General features: G+C 41.0%; 1 long non-coding RNA gene across 2 annotated transcripts; it reads right to left on the minus strand.

Moving 5' to 3' along the window:
- Nucleotides 1-1,717: 1,717 nt before the first annotated feature.
- On the minus strand, nucleotides 1,718-4,141 carry LOC125555515. 2 transcript variants are annotated; one of them, XR_007304740.1, is made up of 5 exons: nucleotides 3,894-4,141; nucleotides 3,071-3,226; nucleotides 2,827-2,898; nucleotides 2,579-2,709; nucleotides 1,718-1,824 (listed from the first exon to the last, which is right to left on the minus strand). It is a non-coding gene; the product is annotated as an uncharacterized LOC125555515 (long non-coding RNA). The 2 variants fall into 2 exon arrangements; XR_007304739.1 differs by lacking the exon at nucleotides 1,718-1,824 and having other exon boundaries at nucleotides 2,535-2,709.
- Between the last annotated feature and the right edge of the window lie 4,062 nt (nucleotides 4,142-8,203).

Genomic DNA, 8,203 nt, shown 5'->3' on the forward strand with positions numbered 1-8,203 from the left:
ATGCTCCACATTGGTTTGTATTTCCTTGTGGATTACCTCTAACTATATGTATTATGGAAAGTACCAACGTGGAAGCTTATCTTTGGTTCTCTTTCAATTGATTTAATGTTTTTAGAGATCCCTACACTATCTACATATGATTGACCATGTACAAATATGCTATCTAAATATCACCCTTTGTATCATTGTTGCTTGCACATCTAATGGTTCACAACTTTCTTTCGGGCAATCATGCACTACAAGAAATATGTCAACTTGTGACCATCACTATTGGTCATTGAATGGTCACAAATTTCCATTTGTGACCTTTTTGTGACCAAAAATATAAGGTCAAAAGCTAGCCGTCATAAACTGACTATAGCGACCTTTCTTCTGGAATGGTCGAAGACGTTTACGACCAAAATACGTCTACTATTTTGTTTTGGTCACTAGCAACCTCCCCAGGCCACGTAGGCATCTAGCGTGGCAATCTGACGTGGCACAAGATTCAGCCCGGTCCAATTCGGTGTTTATATGGGCCGAGCCCATTAATTCAGCCTTTTATATATATTTTTTCCTGTGAATTTTTGGTCGACTTCATGGGCCAAGCCCAACAATTCGGCCTTTTAATTTTCTAGGCCATGGCCCTTTTGCGGACCATTTCGTTAAGCCTTTTTGTTCAGGTTTCCCAGAAGTAAACAATGTTCCAGTCCACTATTATTTGGGCCGTAGCCTTTTTAGAGCCCATATATTATTTGGTCCAATAGACCATTTGGTCTTTTTATTCACTGATTTCCAGTTTACACACTTGAACAACAAACACTCAATAATTCTCTTGATTAAATGATTAAATTTAGAAATCATTCAGCCAAATACACACAACAACGCATACAATCCGCACGTCCAACATCAACTAAAACAAGCAAAAACAGGTACACAAGCACATACAAGTGTGCTTACAAGCAAAAACCGATACACAAGCACCAAAACATGGTGCAACATCAACTAAAACGGTAGTGCGCATCTCCAGGCCTCTTCTGATCTTCCGTCACAGCAGCAGCAGCCTAAACAACATTAGATCCTGATCCAGATCACCAAAAAGAAACATTATTAAATGTTTAGAGACAATGCCATCAACATGAGGCGGTAATCCAACTTAACACTTTGTCAACATATTTTACATGTGCAAAGGTATTGAGACAATGACATCAACAAGAGAATGCCTCTTGTAATTGCTGTACGCAGCTCTATATGTACCATGTACTGAACACTAAGGAAGTACCAACTACAGTTTCAGTAAAACTACGTTGATCAAAGGGACCAGGATAAACAAATAGTTGAGAGCTCTTTCTTTTTGTTTGAGCAGTCATGGGCTCGCTGAGAAGGTATAGCTACAGAAGTAGAATATGACCAGTTAATATATTGCAGAGAAGGTTTTTGTGCATCAGCACTGAATCAAAGAACATATTCTCAATAATTTAGACACATCGTTTCCAGTTGTTGCAACTTCAGCTTGAGGCTGCTTCTCTATTCTCAATAATTTGTGCATCAGTCATTTCTACACTTTTAGTAAAACTATAAGAACACAAAGTAAAACTACAAAAACTATAGTTTCAGTCAAATTATATGTACCATGTACGCATAGATTCAAGTATGATACTAAGTGAGCAAGTAGAATCATCCAAGCATGGAGGCAAGTGTCTCACCTGCGGCAACTGACCAGGAGCAAAGTTGAGCATGGCCGGGGCAGGAGCAGCTGGAGTAGCACGGCCGGCCTTGAGGTCTGGGGCATCCACAGCCTGCCTGGCATCGGGTGCCCAGACCGAGGGGAGCATCGGGGCGTGCCTGCACGAGGAAGGAAAGCAGCATCAGAGAGTTGAAGGGAAGAAATCAAAGATGAGGGTACCTTGAGGAGCAGAGCAGAGCAAAAGTACTATAAATTAACAGGGCAAGGGTCATTGTTATCCTGGTGGCATTGACAGGCTGCAAAATTGCCTCTACAGTTTATTGTTTAGCTATGATAAATAAGTTGGTACAAGAATGATTGTGGCAACAGTAGATACAGTAAGAATGCAAAGTACATTTAGTGAGAATTGTATTCTTATAATTAAGCTACCAGTAGAGAAGCAGAAAACTGCCGAATAGACTAAGGCACTGACTGTAGTACAGAAAGCACTCCAAATTCAGATGTGCTGGACCAATTCAGAACTTCAGATCAGCTCAGAACTGTTTCCCTGATCAGTTCATCCATTGCTAACAAATCTATATAGAAAGTAATAAATTGTACCCCCTAATAGAGACCAGGAATTGGGCCAAACAGCTCGTGTCAACTGGCTACCATTCGAATTATTATTGTACCATAGCATAGAAAAAATTCAGTAACCTCACTTCTACAAATTAACCTGGTGCTGTTGTACTCCTACACCATTCAAGCTCATGGTCGGATAAACAATACTAATAAGTAATAACCCATAGATAGCATGGTGCAGAAGCAAGCAACCAGTTAATACTAGCTATTTGAAGGAACAGCAAACAGTGACAATTGACATCAGCTGAAGAAAAATACGATCCTACTGCTACTCTCATCCATTAAACTGACATCATATAATACAAGCTATCTCAAGGAAGGAGAGAAGGGAATATGGGGTTGGCGTCGGTGAGGAGGTGTATGATCTCCATGGTGTGCTTGATGATGCGGGCCGGCATGACATTCTTCCTGTTCTGCTTGGCCTAGTAGCGCCCCGCCAGGACAAAATCAAATCAGTAACTGATGAGTCAAAGACCAATCAATCTTAATATGTCGACTGACGCTTCTGAATTTACTTTAAGAAACGTATTCTCACTTACAGATTTTCTCCATCAAGTACAGGGACGAAGCTGCCGTAAACGGCCTTGATGAGAATGTTCGCCTTCAATGACCTGACAAACATGATTTGAGATGGCAAGTAGTTTCTCAGCAAGGTAAGATAGATAGATGCCACTCCCTCCATCCCACAAGAAAAGATGTTATTACATCAAAAATACTGAAACAACATGGCGTAGTACACTGTAATTGGAAGCGCGTGTAGATTTAAGATCGATGTGTGCATACCTGAAGGCGTCTTGGCAGAAGTGAGTGCTGAGCTTCCCGTCCGCACCCTTGACCAGGTCGAAGTAGACAGCGGTCTGCTCTGACAGGCCGTTTTCGACCAGCACGAGTAGCCCGAACGGGCCGAGCAAGCCCCGCCCCGCCGCGTCGGCGCTCGCGCTGAAAAAGAGAGGATCAATGAAACTGAGAAAATTGTCCGAGTAGAACTAGATAGAACAATACTGAATGTCTATCTAGGGTAAATTTCACAACGATTTGAGATGGATTTTAAGAATTGAGAAAGCTAAGAGCTAAGAAAGCACAACCATGTAAGCTGCAGTTTGAGAGCTAAAGAAAAAACATGTGGCTGTACTGAAGAAAAAGAAAGGTGCTCAGCTACAACACCAACTGTTGTACTATGTGAGCTACAATTTTCAAATCAAAGAACAAAAGTCTGTAGGAATGATCCGACTACTCATCACAGAAATCTCATATTATACTGAAAAATGGCAACTCTTGTTTGGATAGGAAAGTTCTAAGCAATTCAGTTCAGACAACCACCCCAAAAAAATCATGTGTTTTTTGAAAATTCTAGTGCAAAGAAACATGACTGAGTGCGCCACACCAACATAAGCAACTTACTACAGTACCAACTAATCTGCCACTTTGCCCCTCAAAAAGAAACAATCTGCCACTTTGGCCCCTATTTTTGTAGCATTTCAGTTATAGAAACTGTAACTTTAATTGCTAAAACATGTCGCTAGTACATTGAAAACTGGTTTATACACAGGCAGTAACCGTGGTGAATGTACACTTGGAGCTATACCAGGATGTAAAAGGTTCTTACCAGTAACCGCAGTCAGTAACCAAGCCATGCCTCGCTTGTCTACTCGCAGCTAGTTGGGTAGCCTCGGCAGTTCAGAATCTTCTTAGGAGCGCAATGCATTCGTCTCGTTCATCCACCACCCTAAACATTCAAGTAAACGGAAGTGAGAGCTGGGAGCTAACTTAAGAGAGATTGCAGCGAATGAAATTAACAACTAGTTTTTTAATGGCTAGGGGTACACACAGCACATATATACAGTTAGAAAAATTGAGCAGCGGGGGGGGGGGGATTAAGTGGAGATGCTACATCCTCTTCATAGGAGACAATTCATAGGCAGCACTCAAGGTATTTTTGGTGGCAATTGTTCTCGATCTAATTGTGAAAATGAATTCAAAACATCAAATGGATTGCAAATGAATTGATTCTAGGATGCAAATCAAATCATCTAAAGATGGACACATAGAGCATCTCTAAAGACAGACACACAGAGCATGGCAAGGACCAGATGCTACGCAGAGCTACCACCTAGGTAGATGGGATCGAGCGGGGGGGGGGGCAAAAAGAGAGAGTGGGAGGTGGATGACCGACGACCTGAAAACGCGTCAGGCAGCGGAGCCGGGGCCTGGAGGTCTCCGCGACGACGACCACGGCGCTCTGTGTGAGGAGGGAGGGAAGCCACAACACATCAGGTAAGGGAATTGAAGAGAAAGGAAGAGCAAATCGGGATAATATCTTACCTCGACGAGCAGTAGAAGGACGCGGACGGCCGATCGGAAGCAGACGACGCCATGGAGATGGAGCACCAGGTCCAACCCATGGGGGCGCGGATCTGGAAGCCGACCCCATGGAGGAGACGGAACTCCAGGTCCAGGCCCATGGCAGACCTGTCAACCGCAGCCGCTGCCGCTGCCATGGGGTTGGAGCTCTAGGTCCAAGCCCTTGCGGATCTGGGAGCCGGCGCCGCCGCCTGACCTGCTCGCACGCACGATCTCCGTCTTCTCTTCCGATGAGGTGAGGGGAGGTGAGGGAGGGGGGAGAGAGCGGGAGCACCGGCGGCGAGGTCGGAGGGAGACGCGGCAGCCAGGATCTGGCACCGGAGGTGGCGGCGGCAAGGGAGGAGTGCAGCGCTAGGGTTAGCGCGCGAGAGAGGAGGGCTTGCTGCCGTGGGTGGGGTTCGCGCGAGAGAGCGGGGGTTGGGTGGGGTTCGCAAGAGAGAGGGGGGGTTGCTACCGTGGGATGGGATGGATGGATGGACGGATGGACGGATGGATGCCAGGTCATCGATCCAAGCCACAAGTGATTCCACCAATCAGAATTAAGCTTAGGTAGTTTTGTTTTTTCTTTTGTTTCTCTTATAATTTTCACCCTCTAATTCAGGGTAAACATTCAACATATTAACCACTTATAGTTTGCTAAAATGAACAAATAGTGTGCACATGTGTGTATCTTGGGATGACAAACAATGTTGATTTGGGGGTTTTTCACTTTCATTGCACAAAAGAGCCATTTTCCATTTTTCGAGTGCCCAAGATGAGTTTTTTTGTGAAGAATCTACCATATATTTGTTGCAAAATTGGACCAAATCATTTTTATAAAATACTAGGCCATGTTTAATGCACAATTAACACAATGGTTGGGTGTCGAAAGCCTTGATCCACCTCTGGTGAAAAAGACAAATTCCCGCCGATTCAGCTGGAAGCGGGTCAAATTTGAACTGCAGCTGCCTCATAATTTGCTATTTTTTTTTTCAAAAATCATTTCTAGGTACATAAGTACCTATTTAATCAGAGAAACACAAAAAAATTCCAAGATTCAACCACTAGCTAGGAACGGTCATTCCCGCCGTTTTGACCGCATTTTGAAACAGGCATAAAAAATTCAAAAAAAATCAAAAAATTGGGAAACCTTCGCATTGTGTCATCATATGTGACCAAGTTTTCAGGAAAAATAACAAACTTGTAATACGGCAATTATTTAAAAAATGTGTTCTCAGAAATGAGCTATCATGGGTGAAGATTCATGGCTTTCAAGCCAAATGATCAATCTTATGGCCACATTCATGGCATAGTTTGTTCAAATGATCTCATATTGTGCACAAGGGTGCATATTGGAATGGCAAACAATGTTGCCTAAGGAAGTTTTCATTTTCTTTGGACGAAAAAACCATTTTCCATTTTCCGAGTGCCTGAAAGGAGGTTTTTTTGTGAAGGACCTCCCAAATAATTGTCGCAAAATTGGACCAAATCAATTTTCTAAAATACTAGGACATATTTAATGCACAATTGACAAAATGGTTGGGTGTAAAAAGGTTTGATCCACCTCTCGTGAAAAAGACAAATTCCCGCCGATTTAGTTGGAAGCGGGTCAAATTTGAACTGCAGCTGCCTCATAGTTTGCTATTTATTTTTTCCAAAAATCATTTCTAGGTACATAAGTACCTATTTAATCAGAGAAACACCAAAAAAATTCAAGATTCAACCACTAGCTAGGAACGGTCATTCCCGCCGTTTTGACCGCATTTTGAAATGAGCATAAAAAATTCAAAAAAAATTAAAAATTGGGAAACCTTCGCATTGTGCCATCATATGTGACCAAGTTCTCAGGATAAATAACAAACTTGTAATACGGCAATTATTTTAAAAAAGTGTTCTCAGAAATGAGCTATCACGCGTGAAGATTCAGGGTTTTCAAGCCAAATGATCAATCTTATGGCCACATTCATGGCATAGTTTGTTCAAATGATCTCATATTGTGCACAAGGGTGCATCTTGGAATTCCAAAAAAATGTCGCCTAAGGGAGTTTTCATTTTCTTTGCACGGAAAATTCATTTTCCATTTTCCGAGTGCCCGAATTGAGTTCTTTTTGTGAAGGACCTACCATATATTTGTTGCACAATTGGACCAAATCATTTTTATAAAATACTGGGCCATAGTTGATTCACAATTGACCAAATGGTTGGGTGTCAAAAGTTTTGATCCACCTCTAGTGAAAAAGACAAATTGCCACCGATTCAGCAGGAAGCGGGTCAAATTTGAAGTACAGGTGCCTCATAGTTTGCTCTTTATTTTTCAAAAAATCATTTTTAGGTACATAAGTATCTATTTAAATATAGAAACATCAAAAAAATTCCAAGATTCAACCACTAGCTAGGAACGGTCATTCCCGCCGTTTTGACCGCATTTTGAAATGGGCATAAAAATTCAAAAAAAATCAAAAAAATTGGAAAACCTTCGCATTGTGTCATTATATGTGACCAAGTTTCCAGGAAAAATAATAAACTTGTAATACGACAATTATTTTAAAAAAGTATTCTCAGAAATAAGCTATCATGTGTGAAGATTCATGGCTTTCAAGCCAAATGATCAATCTTATGGCCACATTCATGGCATAGTTTGTTCAAATGATCTCATATTGTGCACAAGGGTGTATATTGGAATGGAAAATAATGTTTCCTAAGGAAGTTTTCATTTTCTTTGGACGAAAAAACCATTTTCCATTTTCCGAGTGCCCAAAAGGAGGTTTTTTGTGAAGAACCTTCCAAATAATTGTTGCAAAATTGGACCAAATCAATTTTTTTAAAATACTAGGACATATTTAATGCACAATTGACAAAATGGTTGGGGTGTAAAAAGTTTTGATCCACCTCTCGTGAAAAAGACAAATTTCCGCCGATTCAGCTGGAAGCGGGTCAAATTTGAACTGCATCTGCCTCATAGTTTGCTATTTATTTTTTTCAAAAAACATTTATAGGTACATAAGTATCTATTTAATCATAGAAACACCAAAAAAATTCCAAGATTCAACCACTAGCTAGGAATGGTCATTCCCGCCGTTTTGACTGCATTTTGAAACGGGCATAAAAAATTCAAAAAAATTAAAAAATTGGGAAACCTTCGCATTGTGTCATTATATGTGGCCAAGTTCCCAGGAAAAATAACAAACTTATAATACGGCAATTATTTAAAAAAAAGTATTCTCAGAAACGAGCTATCACGTGTGGAGATCAATGGCTTTCAAGCCAAATGACCAATCTTATGGCCACATTCATGGCATAGTTTGTTCAAATGATCTCATATTGTGCACAAGGGTGCATATTGGAATGGCAAACAATGTTGCCTAAGGAACTTTTCATTTTCTTTGGATGAAAAAACCATTTTCCATTTTTCGAGTGCCCAAAAGGAGTTTTTTTTGTGAAGGACCTCCAAAATAATTGTTGCAAAATTGAACCAAATCATTTTTATAAAATACTAGGACATATTTAATGCACAATTGACAAAATGGTTGGGTGTAAAAAGTTTTGGTCCACCTCTCGTGAAAAAGACAAATTTCC

Source organism: Triticum urartu, chromosome 5 (genome assembly GCF_003073215.2).
Source record: "Triticum urartu cultivar G1812 chromosome 5, Tu2.1, whole genome shotgun sequence".
Taxonomy (NCBI): Eukaryota; Viridiplantae; Streptophyta; class Magnoliopsida; order Poales; family Poaceae; genus Triticum; species Triticum urartu.